This window comes from Ornithorhynchus anatinus, chromosome 19, assembly GCF_004115215.2.
Source record: "Ornithorhynchus anatinus isolate Pmale09 chromosome 19, mOrnAna1.pri.v4, whole genome shotgun sequence".
Lineage (NCBI taxonomy): Eukaryota > Metazoa > Chordata > Mammalia > Monotremata > Ornithorhynchidae > Ornithorhynchus > Ornithorhynchus anatinus.
The window spans coordinates 9,453,627-9,468,384 of record NC_041746.1 but is presented as its reverse complement, the minus strand read 5'-3'; the positions used below and the strand labels follow the sequence as shown (position 1 = coordinate 9,468,384).

At 44.1% G+C, this 14,758-nt stretch overlaps 1 protein-coding gene across 5 annotated transcripts in view; it reads right to left on the bottom strand.

Annotated features, from left to right (window-relative positions):
* The window catches only part of ESRRG (estrogen related receptor gamma), a 465,100-nt gene that overhangs the window by 430,283 nt on the left and 20,059 nt on the right, over window positions 1-14,758 (bottom strand). For 2 of the 5 annotated variants that reach the window (XM_029047305.2, XM_029047312.2), the window contains exon 1: window positions 3,063-3,253. The exons of 2 other annotated variants lie outside the window; for them this stretch is intronic. The gene's annotated coding sequence lies outside the window, so the exon portion shown is untranslated. Of the gene's footprint in view, window positions 1-3,062; window positions 3,254-14,267; window positions 14,384-14,758 lie in introns of those variants that run through there. One more of the 5 variants, XM_029047308.2, reaches the window with a different exon arrangement.

Below are 14,758 nucleotides of genomic sequence, written 5' to 3'. Positions count from 1 at the left end.
AAGAGGCTGGACTTGGCATGGACTTTGGGAAAAAGCACAGGATTGGGAGTGAGGCACCTCGGTTTTAATCACGGCTCTGCCACTCGTCTGATGGGTGACCTTGGGCAAGTTTCTTAACTTCTCAACTTCTGTTAATTCCCCCGTAAAATGTGGATTAAATACTTGTTCTCCCTCCCTCCTTAGAGGGAGAAGTCCCTCAGGCTGAGAGCTCTTATAGGGAGGAGAAGACAGGGACTCTGTCCGACCTGATTATCTTATTTCTACCCCAGAGCTCACTGTACTCAAATAGCTCAATTATCGTTATTGGCCATTGGCTGTATGTGTCAGGGAGAAGGCCAAAAAGAACTGAAAAAACTGGAAGATATTCTTAAAAAAGGGATAGCTATTAATGAGGTTTCATTCTGCATCTTGGGGCACTGACTTTGCTTGTTTTACAATGCTTTGAACTTACTTAGATCTCAAATAGAACTTTAAAGTCCATACACTAGTTGGGGAAAAAGTGAAGCACAGCAAAGTAAAACCAACTTGTATTAGTTACAGAACTTATTAAGATTCTCAACATTTAAGTCCAATTTCCTTTATTAGGCCCACCTGTTTGCTGTCAGGAATGTGAGGACATTTTAAGACTGGATCTTGTGATGAGAAATTCCAAACTTTAGTTCCCCCATCTGGCACAACACTTAATGATTCCTAAATTATATAATTAGTTTGAATGCTAGAGCGAAGGCTGTTGCGTTTGGAGAATTTCCTGACATGCGGTATCTGAGTAAACAGAAAGACCTCTCCTATGTTTACTTGCCTGTCACATTTACTTTCTTCCTTGGAAGTCAGACTTGTTGTCCCCTGTGTTTATGTAGCAGCCTGATGCTATTACATATTTGTCCAACTTCAAAATCGTAACATCACGCTTTATGCCTGTCACGGGGTAGTCACTTTTAGCAGACTGAGATAATAGGAACACACACATTCTGGCATTCTATCATGGTTTAAATATGTATGTGTGTATAATATGTGTGTGTTTGTACACACACACTCACAGATAGGATATACACACATTCACAAATAGACTGTGAGCCCGTTGTTGGGTAGGGATTGTCTCTATCCATTGCCCAATTGTAGTTTCCAAGCGCTTAGTACAGTGCTTTTCCCACAGTAAGCGCTCAATAAATACAATTGAATGAATGAAATAGCTACATAATAAACAGAAGTATAAACATGCAAAATACATGAAATGGATAGTGATTGTTTTCTTTCTCCCACTCTGGATAGACATTACATACACACATATACACACACACACTTATCTGCTCACCTCTGTGAATACATTTTTAAGAAAAGCAAAGCATGTGTTCAGATTTGGCCATCACAGCAAAAACGTAGCTGAATGAAAACCTTGAGATGAGATACATCACTGCTCACACAATTTGCATGTGCATATCACCATACTGAGGAAGCTGACACAGGGGCACAGCAGTTCTCAAAAAGACAGTGGCTATAAATTAAGCCCAGGGACTTAAGAGAGGACAAAAAGTAAAGTCATAACACTTAAAAGCTAAGTGTCAGAAATGACCTATTATCTCTCTTGGCAAAACACTAAAACTTATATTCCACAATTAACCTCAGCTTCCGTGAAGGCACCCCTGAACAATATACACTTCCCCCCGCCCTTTAATAATTTACCCACTCAGTGAAAATCCGCACCTAAACTACATTTCCTCAGAATCATTTCCCCCTTTTCTCCGTGGGTAGTGCAAGCTAAAAACTGGGAAAGGTATTTCCTTTACAAAGAACCTGGAGACAAAAAAAAAAAAAAATGAAATACTTTCCCTTTAATATTGAACACAAACTGATACAGTATCACATGACCTTTACCGTAATTTCTATTAAAATCATTTCATGTCTGGTTGCTTCTGCTCTCCTGGCTCATTTGTATTGTTTACAACAAGTCATTGCACTCAGCAGTTAGTGGTGGCTGAATCCATGGTTACCCGTTTTTACATTCACTAGTTAAATGGAATGCAGCTCTTCTGTGGGTTTCATGGAACAGGCTCTTAGGAAACCACAATCCAGCTATCAATCAGGCTAACTTGGGAGAAATTAATCTTATAAACATAAGTATTGTTGCATATTAAAAATTGATAGAAAGGGAGCTCAGGCTGTTATTAGTTGTAGTTGCAAAAGTAGTGGGGATCATCAATCCTATTTATTGAGCCCTGGGTGCCGAGCACTATACTAAGCGCTTGGGGGAATACAATATAACAGAGTTGGTAGACACCCTCCCTACCCACAAGAAGCCTAGAGTCTAAGGACGAGGCGATTCAGGGACTGGGAAGACTTGGGCTCTCTGTCTACATCTGACATTCATCCATGTTGTGCTTTCACAAGCTTTCAAGGGTAATAAAACTATCCTTTTTTAAACCTTCTTTTTTTCTTTAATCTTAAACACTTATTTTACCCAGATGTGCCTGGAATATAAATAGTGCTTAAATACAGGTTAAACCAGACTGCAATTCCAGCAAAGTAACTTAAACAGACATATACAAGATAGTAAAACACCAAAACAGACAGCATTGGGTAGAATTCAATTAAGGCAAGACAACAATGGAATGTTCTTTACTAGGAAATTAAGACTGCAAGCTAATAAATTGTATTGATGCCTAGAATTATATGAACTCCTTCTATCTGCCCACTTCCTCGTTTTTTGGGGTTTTTTTAAAAATTGCCCAAAAGCTAACTTATTTCACAGGATGGACCAACCAACAATTATAATGCCTAATAATATTAGAAAAGTTTTCATAGTTTTATGGTTACAATGATTGCCCCACAAGCTATATTAAAAGCCAAATGAGAACAGCAAATAGTTAAATCAAACATATTACAACCCATCTACTGCAAAGTCACTGTATCAGAAGCTAGAATTGATTTGTTTCTTCAGAACGAAATCGAAAATGAATGTAATATAACATCGGAAAAACCCCCTACTGCACTGTTAATCAGCTATCGTATAATGGTTGATTGCAGCTATGTCTTGTGCTATCGTTGCCTAAATCATATATACTTACAGGTTCTGGGTTCTTCCAAGAGTTTGGTGCAGTTTCAAGGACAAATGTCTTAAGGAAGTCTCTTTACTTGCAGCAAGGATCCTTGCTCTGATCTGATTACAGGAGCACAGTGTTAAATCTGACAATAGAAAAGAAACTTCCTGTCTGCAGGAGAGATCTTGGAAAGTCTTAGGGTTAAAACGACGGCTTAAATGTGCTGGTTGATTTGCTCCCTAGTTGTATATACACAGTAGCAGCTGATCTGTTTGCAGCCCTGCAGAAAGGAACCTTTACTGAAAACCAATGGCATCACATTTCAGTGGAGCTAGTGCCAGGCTCTGGGGAGCAAAGCAACTTCACATAGTTCCAATAAACGAACTTCCCACAAATTTGGGATGTTGAAAGTCTATTTATTGCATTGGTTTTCCTCACATTATGCTTCGTTGGGCTGAGTTGCCTACAGATGTTGCAATATTAGCAGTACCCTGGAAATTAAGCCATGTTGTACTCTGCTACTTAGAGAACAGGTGAATGTACTAAATTCATTGTATTGGTCCTGCCTAGACTCCATGCCTGCCATATTAAGTGTATACAATTCTAGAACTGTACTATAGTTCTAAAGATGGAGTCTAACACCCCAATATTTTCTCAATTGAAAACTTTAGTCCATTTCTACTAATATGCCTCACCATGAGGCTATTCTGATTCCCCGACCCCTCATATACAAAAGTAAATTTAGGAAGCAGAAACAATATGGCCTACGGCACCAAATTACAACTTCTACCCCGAAGGGCTGAGGGCAAGTGGTTACTCAATCATCAAGTAGGAATGCCCAGGAGATGGATACTCCAACTAAGTGCTGGGTACGTATTAACGAATAAGTATGGTCCCTGCCATCTGAGAGCGGTAAATCCAACAGAAACTCATTATGCTGGTGACCATTTCTATAACTGCTACAATCTGGAGCTGTTATATACTACCCAGATTCACTAATGCTGAAAGCACCAATGAGGCCATGTCTACCTGCTAAGGAAATATGAAATATGAGTATAGAACACATTCTGGACAAACAACTTGAGCCTTCATGCCTGTGCCCCAAAAATCATCGAACTAAAATTTTGGAAGTTGACAATTTTAAGAGTCAAGATGAAAAATGAGTTTGAAACAATAGCTCTGGAGGACTTACTTTAGATCACTTGTAATAATTGTCCGATTATCCTTCATTTTCAGAATACATGTTATTCTCTCAGTAAAGGGCATTTCATTCCCAAGGACAGCAACCAGAACAGTTTAACCCAAAAGGCTATTCAAGGACAAAGTTCAGTTTTAACCATTTTAATACTGTTTAATATCACACTGATCCTTGTGGGTAGGGATCTTGTCTACCAACCTTATTCTACTCTCCCAAGTGCTTAGTACAGTTCTCTGCACACAATAAACATTCAATCAACACTGTTGATGGATTGATTGATGCCTAATTTCACAGCCTCAATAAATGAGGGACTGATCTTCCAGTTTTGAGTTCACCAGACTCTTTTCCTCCTCCCCACGGGTCTTTGACTTTTCAGAGCCTTGGCCCAAATGTCTTTGTGGAAGAGGTAAAAAGTATTAACTAGGATGCATTTTTTAGTTTCCCTAAAACTAAAATTAGGCCTGATTTTAGTATTAGTACAATTTAAAGTGCCATAAGCCAAGCTTAACACTGCATAAATTGAGAGGAAGATTCGAAAAGTATCAGATTAATTCAGGCAGGGTAGACAATCCAGAAAGGGGATTTTTATTATTTTCTACACCTGAATTATTTGGGTCTCAATCCCAAATCAAACAATTAGGGATCATTTCAACTACTGTGAAAAAATCACTCTAACCAAACCCCACTATCAAGAGGAAATACTGATTACACAAACAGTCCAGTAGTAAACCATAAATCATGTAAAGTATAAAATTTAAAAGGTTTTTGTGCAGCACTTCAATCCATTTGCAGCACGTTCCATAAAAGTTAGCCAATATCAACTTCTGCTCTCCAATAAGTGACTTCCATACTGAAGGCTTCCTTCAGGCACAGATCAAACCCTGAGGCCCAGTGGAAAGAGCGTGACACTTGGACTCTAAACCTGGCGCTGCCATTCGCCGGCTGTGACCTTGGTCAAATCACTTCAGTTTCCTCATCTGTAAAAGATGGAGACTGAATACCTGTTGTCCCTTCCCCTTACACTGTGAGCTCCACTTGGGACAGGGACTGTATCTGACCTGATGATCTTATCTCTACCCCAGCACTTAGGTCAGTGCTTGCACATAGAAAGTGTGAGGCTCAAAAGCCAATCTTTGATTTCTTCTGAAACAAGATAGGAGGGGAATATATACAGTCCATCTTTAGAATGGCTACAGTCTCTATAACTAACAGTCTTTGATTTGCATTCCAAGGCACACAGACTATGAAATAATGTCTGTAATTTTACATTCCCTTCAAATACACTGGTAAGCAGAAGATATGTTCCAAAACATGTCAGATTCCTTGCTACGTCTTTTTAAAAATAAATGCTTGATAATCAATTATGCATCCTCTAAAGAGATGCTAATATACTCCCCATCAGGAAATAGACTGCTTGATGAAAAGTTCCAGTCTCTTTTTAATAGTGGATTATGTAAAAGAACGCATTTAAGTGTGATAACTTGCAGAGACTCCAAAATTTAGCTTGAATGTAACAATTTCAAGACAGAGATATCGAAACCTATAACTAGCCTAATAAATGTGTTCACGTTGAAAATGTAATGTGGCCACATGTGTAAATATTGGCTGGACCAATGAAACCAGCATTGTTAAAGTTTAAGTGAGTCCTGATTTAAGGGGGCCTTCTAGGATGAAGAGGTTGAGGTAATTAGCCCAGTTTTCAGCTACTGATCCGGGGCTCTGGAAGAGAAGGTTTAAGAAATGAAATTACCCAGTGTTCTTACTTAATATGGAATTTGGGATGGAACACTCAGAGAAATGGAGCACTCTTCCAACCCTCCTCGTTCACATGGTAAAAATGGTTGTACAATACATGCGGCGCCGATAAGAGCAAAGGCATGTATACTAGAGTACGAGTTCTCCCTAATGCAAGATTCATAAAGGACAGAACTTGTACGTTGTAGAATGGCATGCACCGGCAGGTACCACAAGGCAGCTCTTCTACCGCTTCCCCCAGTACATGTCCCCGAAGCCATTGCTTCTGGGGCCGATTTGATTTTTTATCAATAAGAACTGTGGCATCAAGTGCTTGCTACGTACCATGTGCTGTCCTGAGCTCTGGAGTAGATACAAGATATTCAAGTTCTATGCAATGCCCCTCCCACGTGGGACTGACTGTCTAAGTGGGAGGGAGACTAGGTATTTAATCCCCATTCTTCAGATCAGGAATCCAAGGTGCAGAGTAGTTAAGTGCCAGCAGGCATAGAACCCAGGGGCCCTAACTCCCAGGCCCATACTTTTTCCACTAGTACCAAGTGACTATTGTTGTTTGTGGAGGAGAGAGGGGCTCCATAAAGCACAAAGCCAATTGCTTCGAGCCATTTTACCCTGGAACCACCCTTGCAATACATGTGACGATACATCAGTAGAGATGCTATTGCCAAAATGTATGAAACTTGACATCTTGATATTTAACCTTCAAATTAGTTAAGATGGGCCATGTGTGGAGGTAAAATACAGAGCGGGCTTATAACACTTCCTCTGACCCCCAAGCTGGTGCTCTTTCCACAAAGCCAAGCTGCTTCTCTGTACTCAGCACTTAGGAGAGTATATAAAGTAGACATCATCCCTGCCCTTGAGAAGCTCTCAAGCTAGCAGGGCTCTCTGTCTCTAGGCCGCTAAGCCGAGCATCCCGTGGCTGTCTGCTGCCCCTGCACGCGGAACCTAGGAAGGAACCGCGGATTCCAGTGGCAAGAAGTTGATGGATGACCCTAGGTCTAGCCATGGCACCCAAAGACTCCTTCCTGTGGAGGTGGTGGGGTGCGGAAATGAGTTGCATTTGAGGTTTTGCAAACATTTAAGGCATGAATTGAGCATTCTGAAGGCTGGGAAATAGCCTAAAGACCTAATAAAATCACGAGGATACCTTGTTAAAGAGGGTTGTTTGATCAATTCACTCAGTAGTACTTGAGCACTCACTGCGTGCAGAACACTGTACTAAGCTCTTGTTCTCCACTTCCACTGAAGATCAAATAAAGCAGAACGGGGTTTACATGACAGTGAGAGTGCTTGGTTAGCCAGTGAATAAGTTTTTTACTGGACAAGTGATCAAGTACTGGAATAGCAACCAAGAAGTTATGAGATTTGCCTCCCAGGAGTTGGTTGGTTTTTTAATGCATTAAGCTAATTAGTTATGGTTACTATTAAATGCTTACTATGTGCTAAGCACTGTTCGAAGGACTGGGATAACTGGGTTCATTCAGTCTGACAGAGGACTGTGCTAGACAACGTTCTGAAAGCCCTCCCCCGTAAGACCATATTTTAAGGAAGAATAGTTTAATTGAACTAGATGCTTACTTACCTGTCTTCATGGCTCCTAGTAACCAGAGAGTGAGAAATTGTACGTGAAAGTAAAATTCATTCAGTTGTATTTATTGAGCGCTTCCTATGTGGAAAGCACTTTACTAAGTGCTTGTGAAAATACAGCTTGTATACGAAAGTAAAATACAGGTGTGGTCTCCCTGGGAGTTTTTGATTGGTCACAGTTTGCAACTCTATAAATTTCTTGTCGAGAGTTCTAAGCATTTTCCAAATACTTTACTCTCCAATGGAAAAAAAATGGGGAAATAGAGGTAAGGCACTGCCTAACAGGAGCCCCCCCAAATTAAGTTTTACGAGGTGCTAATTCTAATTGTCAAATCTGTTCATTAGCGACAACAACTACATTTTCCAGACTCATCAAATACTGGATTAATCATTCACAAAAATCACCATTGTTAGATAGTCTCTACTTATCTCTAAGATCGTGTAAGCCTTTGTCTTACTATCACCACACCTCTAGCTGTCCTCCCCTTGCTAACTATATATCCAATTGGTCAACCTCAATTTTTTTTCCCCCTTATGGTCATCCTCCTCCCTTCCCCACCCTCAATAACCAGGTGCCTTATATGCCAGGTTCGCAATTGATCTTCATACAGCAAAATTTTAAACCATTTCGGTAGTGAAACATTTTGGTGGTAGTGGAAGTATCTGAAAGATAAAATGCCACGTCTGTCCCAAGATGACCCTAAAGAACATCACTGACAGTTAGGAATAGAGCATGGAAATCCTCACTCTCAATTCACCTAACTTCTAAAGTGCCCCGCCTCCCTTATGCTCTCTGGATAGCAACGCAAAACCTCAAACCTGAAGAGTTACAATTGTATTATTTTTGCACTTCTTAATGCTTGCACACCAGATTGACAACAGAAGACTCCTTTACTTAAGGAAAAGGCAATAGCCTATGATTTTGACTTTATAGAGGAATTTAAAATCAATACAAAAATCATAATATTAGGAAAGTTGGTAATCATTTCACAAGAGCAGACCTGAAAGGGTCTCTTGTTCATGAGGAAAGCTTCAGTTAGTTTTTCTCGAATCAGCGGTTCAATTGCAAGATTCACCAACTACTCCCTGGAGAAAACTGAAGATCTGCATTTAAATGGAGATATAGTATTTCCAAATGCACAGTACCTAGAAGGCAGATACTGCCAAGGTTTCTTAGTGAAAAGATCTCGAACTGTGTTAGATACGTTTCAGTGATGCAACTATCCTATTTCATTTGACTGGGGTCATTTCCATATCATTTTTTCCTCCATGCCTACTTTGTAATATTTCCTGATAAGTTAAAATGTAACCTCGTTCTGTAACAAAGCTTCACATGCTAAAAAAAACAAGCAGTTACTATGTAACACTTTTTCTGATGAGCACAAGAAAGACCACACTAGAATGCTTGGCCAGAAATGTTAAATAATTGAAAAGTATAATGACTTAATAGAGTAGTAAGCTTGGTTTACAATGCAGCCAATTTAGAGCCATAAAAATACTGTGTAAAAATTTTATCTCGTGGCTGACCATTACATATCCTATCTATTATTCAAAAGTACTTCAGAGTTTTTCTTCATTAATGTGGCTTCTGGCATTTTCTTTTAAATCTCTACCATCTTATAGTTTTACAAATATCTCAAAACAAACTCTGTAATGAAAATTGCCAAAATAATGACTTAAATTTCACCGAAGATAATTACGATTTCAATGTTTAGGTGAAGATTTCTATAGGTCATCTGTAAAGCACACCAGAAGCCCCAGAGTTATATTTTTGTTTTTCAATTTTAATCTAAAGTCAAGCTTGCAAGACATCTTGGGAGGCTGTTGAAGTTATTTATATCAGGCACATCTGTAAACAATTTAATACAAATAATGACTCTTCCTTCATGACCGCCCCCAGCAAACTTTTGTATTTGCACTGTTTGTGCATTTGCGTGTGTATTTCTACGGGGCGGGGGCTCACGTTCAGTTTCAAGCACAAGCATAAGAACACGAGCCAAGTGACTAAATGAGGCTTCGGCTGAAATTCTAATTGCAACTGAAATGTCCCTGTAAATAAGGTTACTGAAAGGAGACCAATACAAGTCCTCTCAGCAACACCTTCACAAGGAGCCGTTCAGCTGTCTGCTTAGTTGGTCACCTCTTATCTTGTAGTACTGACATTCTGATACTGATTCAGATTCAGAACTCAAAATGAAAGATGAAATATCTTGAAGATCACTTAATATTGAAATACTGTTGCAATAATAAGCGGTGCTTAGTTGGAGATAGGAATATAGTACCCTAGTGGTAACCTTTTAATTTCGGCAAAAATTGTACAGTATAAATTTAGTACTGCACAGATTGAAACCTAATTGGTAGATTTTCTCTTTTGCTCCCTCACCCATCGGCAACCTTTCATCCCCCTGCACAGTTCAAGTTCGCAATTCCCTCAAGACCTAATGGATTCCAGTACACAGGATATCTAAAAGAAGTGGGTGCTGTATTGATGCTCTAAAGACATCAAGGGACAATTTAACCACATAAATCACTTCGTGCTGGCAAACCAGCGGTTAGACCCACGATAAGTACAACACTATGCTGAATATTCACACTTCCAATTCCACACGTGATCTGATGCTAAATGCGTTTTAGATTGAAATGAAGAAATATCCAAAAATCGTTTAGAAATTCCTTTCAGGTAAGATTTGTGGCACTGAATCTGCCTTTAGAGGCTTAGCCCTTTTCATATTTGAGGGGATTTTTTGTTTTGTTTTAAACAACTCATTTTCATTCCAGGTGCGTCCGCGAACCTCTGTAACAAATGGCTATTTTTTCCCCCATTGGCTTCAGTTTGAGCAATGTTCAAATTTCCCTCTCTAACACAACCACCAGGCTGCACTCTCAAGTTGGTTAAGTCACTTCTGACAACACTGCAACTTCAGGAAACAAGAAATAAACTTTGAAATCACTTCCTATCCCTCCTCCCTGGTGACTTTTGAGATTTTTTTTCACTCTACTCATTTTTGTTGTCTACTGTCTCTGAACCTGGGCATCAAACACACACTCCCCTATTTGGTCTTGGACAGTATAAGAAACATGAGTTTAACACCAGCTCGAGTCTAGTTTCACAGGAAAAAAAAAAGCTAACACGAGTCTGCCACACAGCTGCCCTTGTAGCACTTGAAAATATCTCCTCCAGATCCTTTGATCTTAAAGTATTAGCAGAAGTGCTTGGCCAAACTATTACCAAGTGGGTCATAGTTGGACCTAACTTTTCAACCTACATGGTGGAAAAAGGAAGGGATGTGGGATTAGGGAAAGCTGGGTGTTGCTTTCACACACTGCCCTTCTAGCTTGTGATTGTCAAACATTTGCTCTGCGTGTGCGTGTGTGTATGGCTTATTGCACCGCCAGTGATTCTGGCCCTACACCACCACCACGGCCAATGTGCTTCCTTGGTTACGCAGACCCATGGGGCAAATGACAACCTAAGTGAAGCCAGACCAATAAATACAACCCCGTCCCCATCCCCATCCCCCACCGCACAACCAACAGCCTCTTCACCAGGCCTCTTTGGCTCTTCCTGAATTCCTCATTAAGAGATCTGCAGGGGAAGGGGAGTAGAGGAGGAAGCTTTGCCCTCTGTGCCTCTCTCTGGGAACTTCTCGGATCTGTGTCCTATGGGCTATTCTGACCTGCTCTGACAGCTAGGGCTGGTGTGATGGGGAGACGGAAGGAAGGAAGGAAGGAAGGAAGGAAGGAAGGAAGGAAGGAAGGAAGGAAGGAAGGAAGGAAGGAAGGAAGGAAGGAAGGAAGGAAGGAAGGAAGGAAGGAAGGAAGGAAGCAAGCAAGCAAGCAAGCAAGCAAGCAAGCAAGCAAAGACAGGCGGAAGGAAGGAAGGAAGCAAGCAAGCAAAGCAAAGACAGGCGGAAGGAAGGAAGGAAGGAAGCAAGCAAAGACAGGCGGAAGGAAGGAAGGAAGCAAGCAAGCAAAGACAGGCGGAAGGAAGGAAGGAAGCAAGCAAAGACAGGCGGAAGGAAGGAAGGAAGCAAGCAAAGACAGGCGGAAGGAAGGAAGGAAGCAAGCAAAGACAGGCGGAAGGAAGGAAGGAAGCAAGCAAAGACAGGCGGAAGGAAGGAAGGAAGCAAGCAAAGACAGGCGGAAGGAAGGAAGGAAGCAAGCAAAGACAGGCGGAAGGAAGGAAGGAAGCAAGCAAAGACAGACGGAAGGAAGGAAGGAAGCAAGCAAAGACAGACGGAAGGAAGGAAGGAAGCAAGCAAAGACAGACGGAAGGAAGGAAGGAAGCAAGCAAAGACAGACGGAAGGAAGGAAGGAAGCAAAGAAGCAAACAAAGACAGGCGGAAGGAAGGAAGCAAGCAAGCAAGCAAAGACAGGCGGAAGGAAGCAAGCAAGCAAGCAAGCAAAGATAGGCGGAAGGAAGGAAGCAAGCAAGCAAGCAAAGACAGGTGGAAGGAAGCAAGCAAGCAAGCAAGCAAAGACAGGTGGAAGGAAGCAAGCAAGCAAGCAAGCAAAGACAGGCGGAAGGAAGCAAGCAAGGAAGGAAGGAAGGAAGGAAGGAACCGGGGCATCGTGGAACTTCAGATCCCACTCCCCATTCTCTCCTCCCAACTTGGGCCGGTGGTAGCAGCAATCGGAAGGAAGGAAGGAAGGAAGGAAGGAAGGAAGGAAGGAAGGAAGGAAGGAAGGAAGGAAGGAAGCAAGCAAGCAAGCAAGCAAGCAAAGACAGGCGGAAGGAAGGAAGGAGAAAAGAAGCAAGCAAAGACAGGCGGAAGGAAGGAAGGAAGGAAGAAGCCAGCAAGCAACCAAAGACAGGCGGAAGGAAGCCAGCAAGCAAGCAAAGACAGGCGGAAGGAAGCCAGCAAGCAAGCAAAGACAGGCGGAAAGAAGGAAGGAAGCAAGGAAGCAAGAAAAGACAGATGGAAGGAAGCAAGGAGGCAAGCAAAGACGGAAGGAAGGAAGGAAGGAAGGAAGGAAGGAAGGAAGGAAGGAAGGAAGGAAGGAAGGAAGGAAGGAAGGAAGGAAGGAAGGAAGGAAGGAAGGAAGGAAGGAAGGAAGGAAGGAAGGAAGGAAGGAAGGAAGGAACCGGGGCATCGTGGAACTTCAGATCCCACTCCCCATTCTCTCCTCCCAACTTGGGCCGGTGGTAGCAGCAATCGGAAGGGTGGCCCGTGCCCCGAAAAAAACCCCTATGGGACAGTCGTTTCGGGAGCCATCACCCCTCTCCCCACCTCCACTTCCCAAGAAGCGAGAGAAAACGTCCCCCTTCCCCAGCCCCCTAACTCGGCCTCGTGGTCGGCTCACTTTCCCAAGCACGGAGGTGGCTAGCAAAAAAAAAAAAAAAAGGTGTGAATTGGGAGGGAGGGGACAGAAGGAGGAGAAAAATAGAAAGAAAAAAAGTACAACTCCCAGTGAAACGAGGGTCAGTCACCCCCCCACCCCCCCCCCCCCCCATCCTGTCTCTGCTCGCAGACACATCTGCCCCCACCGCAGGTCAGTCGGGACCGGTCGATGTGAGTAGTTGGAGGGTTGGGGTTTTTTTGTTTTTTTTTTCCATTCAGTGGTATCTATGGAGCGCTTACTACGTGCAGAGCACTGTACTCGGCGCCCGGAAGGGACAATCGGGCAACAGATCGAGACGGTCCCTGCTCAAAGGGACTCCGAGCAACCGACGGGGACAAGGTGTCCAGCAAGGGGGGAGACAGGAAAGGGGGATGGGGGGGGGTGGGGAGAAGAGAGAGCGCGCAGATCCCAGGCGGGAGCTAAAATCGAGCCTCTCCCCGCTGGCAGCAGCAGGAGGAGAAGGACGGGTCGGGACCGGTTAGCCGGCGGGGGTCGGCCGACGCTGGGAAAGTGGACAGCGGCGCCGGGCAGCGCAGAGGGGGTTCCCGCGACCTCGGGCGGCGAGGAGATGGGGGGGACGGGGGCCGCCGCCGGGCTTCGGAGGGGGGAGCGCCCCCCGGCGGCGGGGCCGGTGCCGCACTCACCCGCTGGGGCCGGGGGGCCTCCCCGCGCTGTCGGAGGCGTCGGTGGGCCCTCCCTGGGAGCCGGGGACGTCACGCCGCCTGCCCCCCGACCCGCCCCCCACCTGCGCTCAATGCCAACTTGGGCAGGAGCAGAGAGGACCCGCCGGCTTCCCTCCTCGCCTGCCCCCGCGGTAGGTGCGATCCCTTTTGCATGCCTCTTTTATTACGACGAGGAGGAGGAGGAAGAGGAGGAGGAGGAGGAGGAGGAGGAGGAGGATTACCGCTAAAGCAGAGCGAGATTGCCCGCACGGTGGTGGTGGCTTTTGCCTGGCTGCTTGTGTGTGTGTGTGTGTGTCTCTCTCTCTCTCTGACTGATGCTTGGGTGAATGTGTTTTTTCCCCTTTAAATCCCGCTGCCGCCTCCGCTGCTGCGAAAAAAAAAAAAAAAAAAGGCACGAAGCATGCGTTCATCTTTTGTCTTTCATTTTACCTTCAGGGTGACATTCAGTGCCAAGCACGGCTCCCTTTTGACCACCGCCAATCCCCGTCAGGACGGCAGGAATCGAGCCGGGGTGGGGGGGGGGGGGGGGCTGGGAGGGGGCGCCCCTCGACCCCGGCGACCACCGAGACCCTTCCCGGTGGGGGCACGACAACCACCGGACCCCCTTCCCTCTCCTCCCCCTCCCCGGAGAAAAAAAAAAAAAAAGCCATTTTCTCTACCCACCGGGGCCGAGGCGAGAAGCAGCAGCATCATCATCGCCACCGCCACCAGACCGGCTAGATGCACTGACACAGAGTCATGAAATGTTCTCGCTTGGCACTTGCCGACTTGGATCTCTCTCTCTCTCTCTCGTGCAGCCTGTAGGCCTCGAGCAAAGGGTTATTTTTGTCTTCGGAAATGTTCGTGAAAGCCCATTGGGGAAGGGGATGGGAGGGAGGAGGGGGGGGGGCCGAGGGGGAGGGCGTAAACCCTTAGCACAGTGTTTCCCTGTAGCTCAGTGTCGAAGTCGGGAGATCTGTCGGTATACAACCCGACGGGAAAGGCAGAGAGGGAGGAGAAACTAGTGCTTTCTGGCCTTCTTTTGGAATAGCAGGATGGGCCGTCTAGTGTAGTTATTTTCCACCGCTCGCCTTCACTTATTGGGCTCTTATTTATGTTTTCGCCGAGCCCGACAAGGCCTCGAGCATCTGTTTCCAAAACACAACGGGATGTGT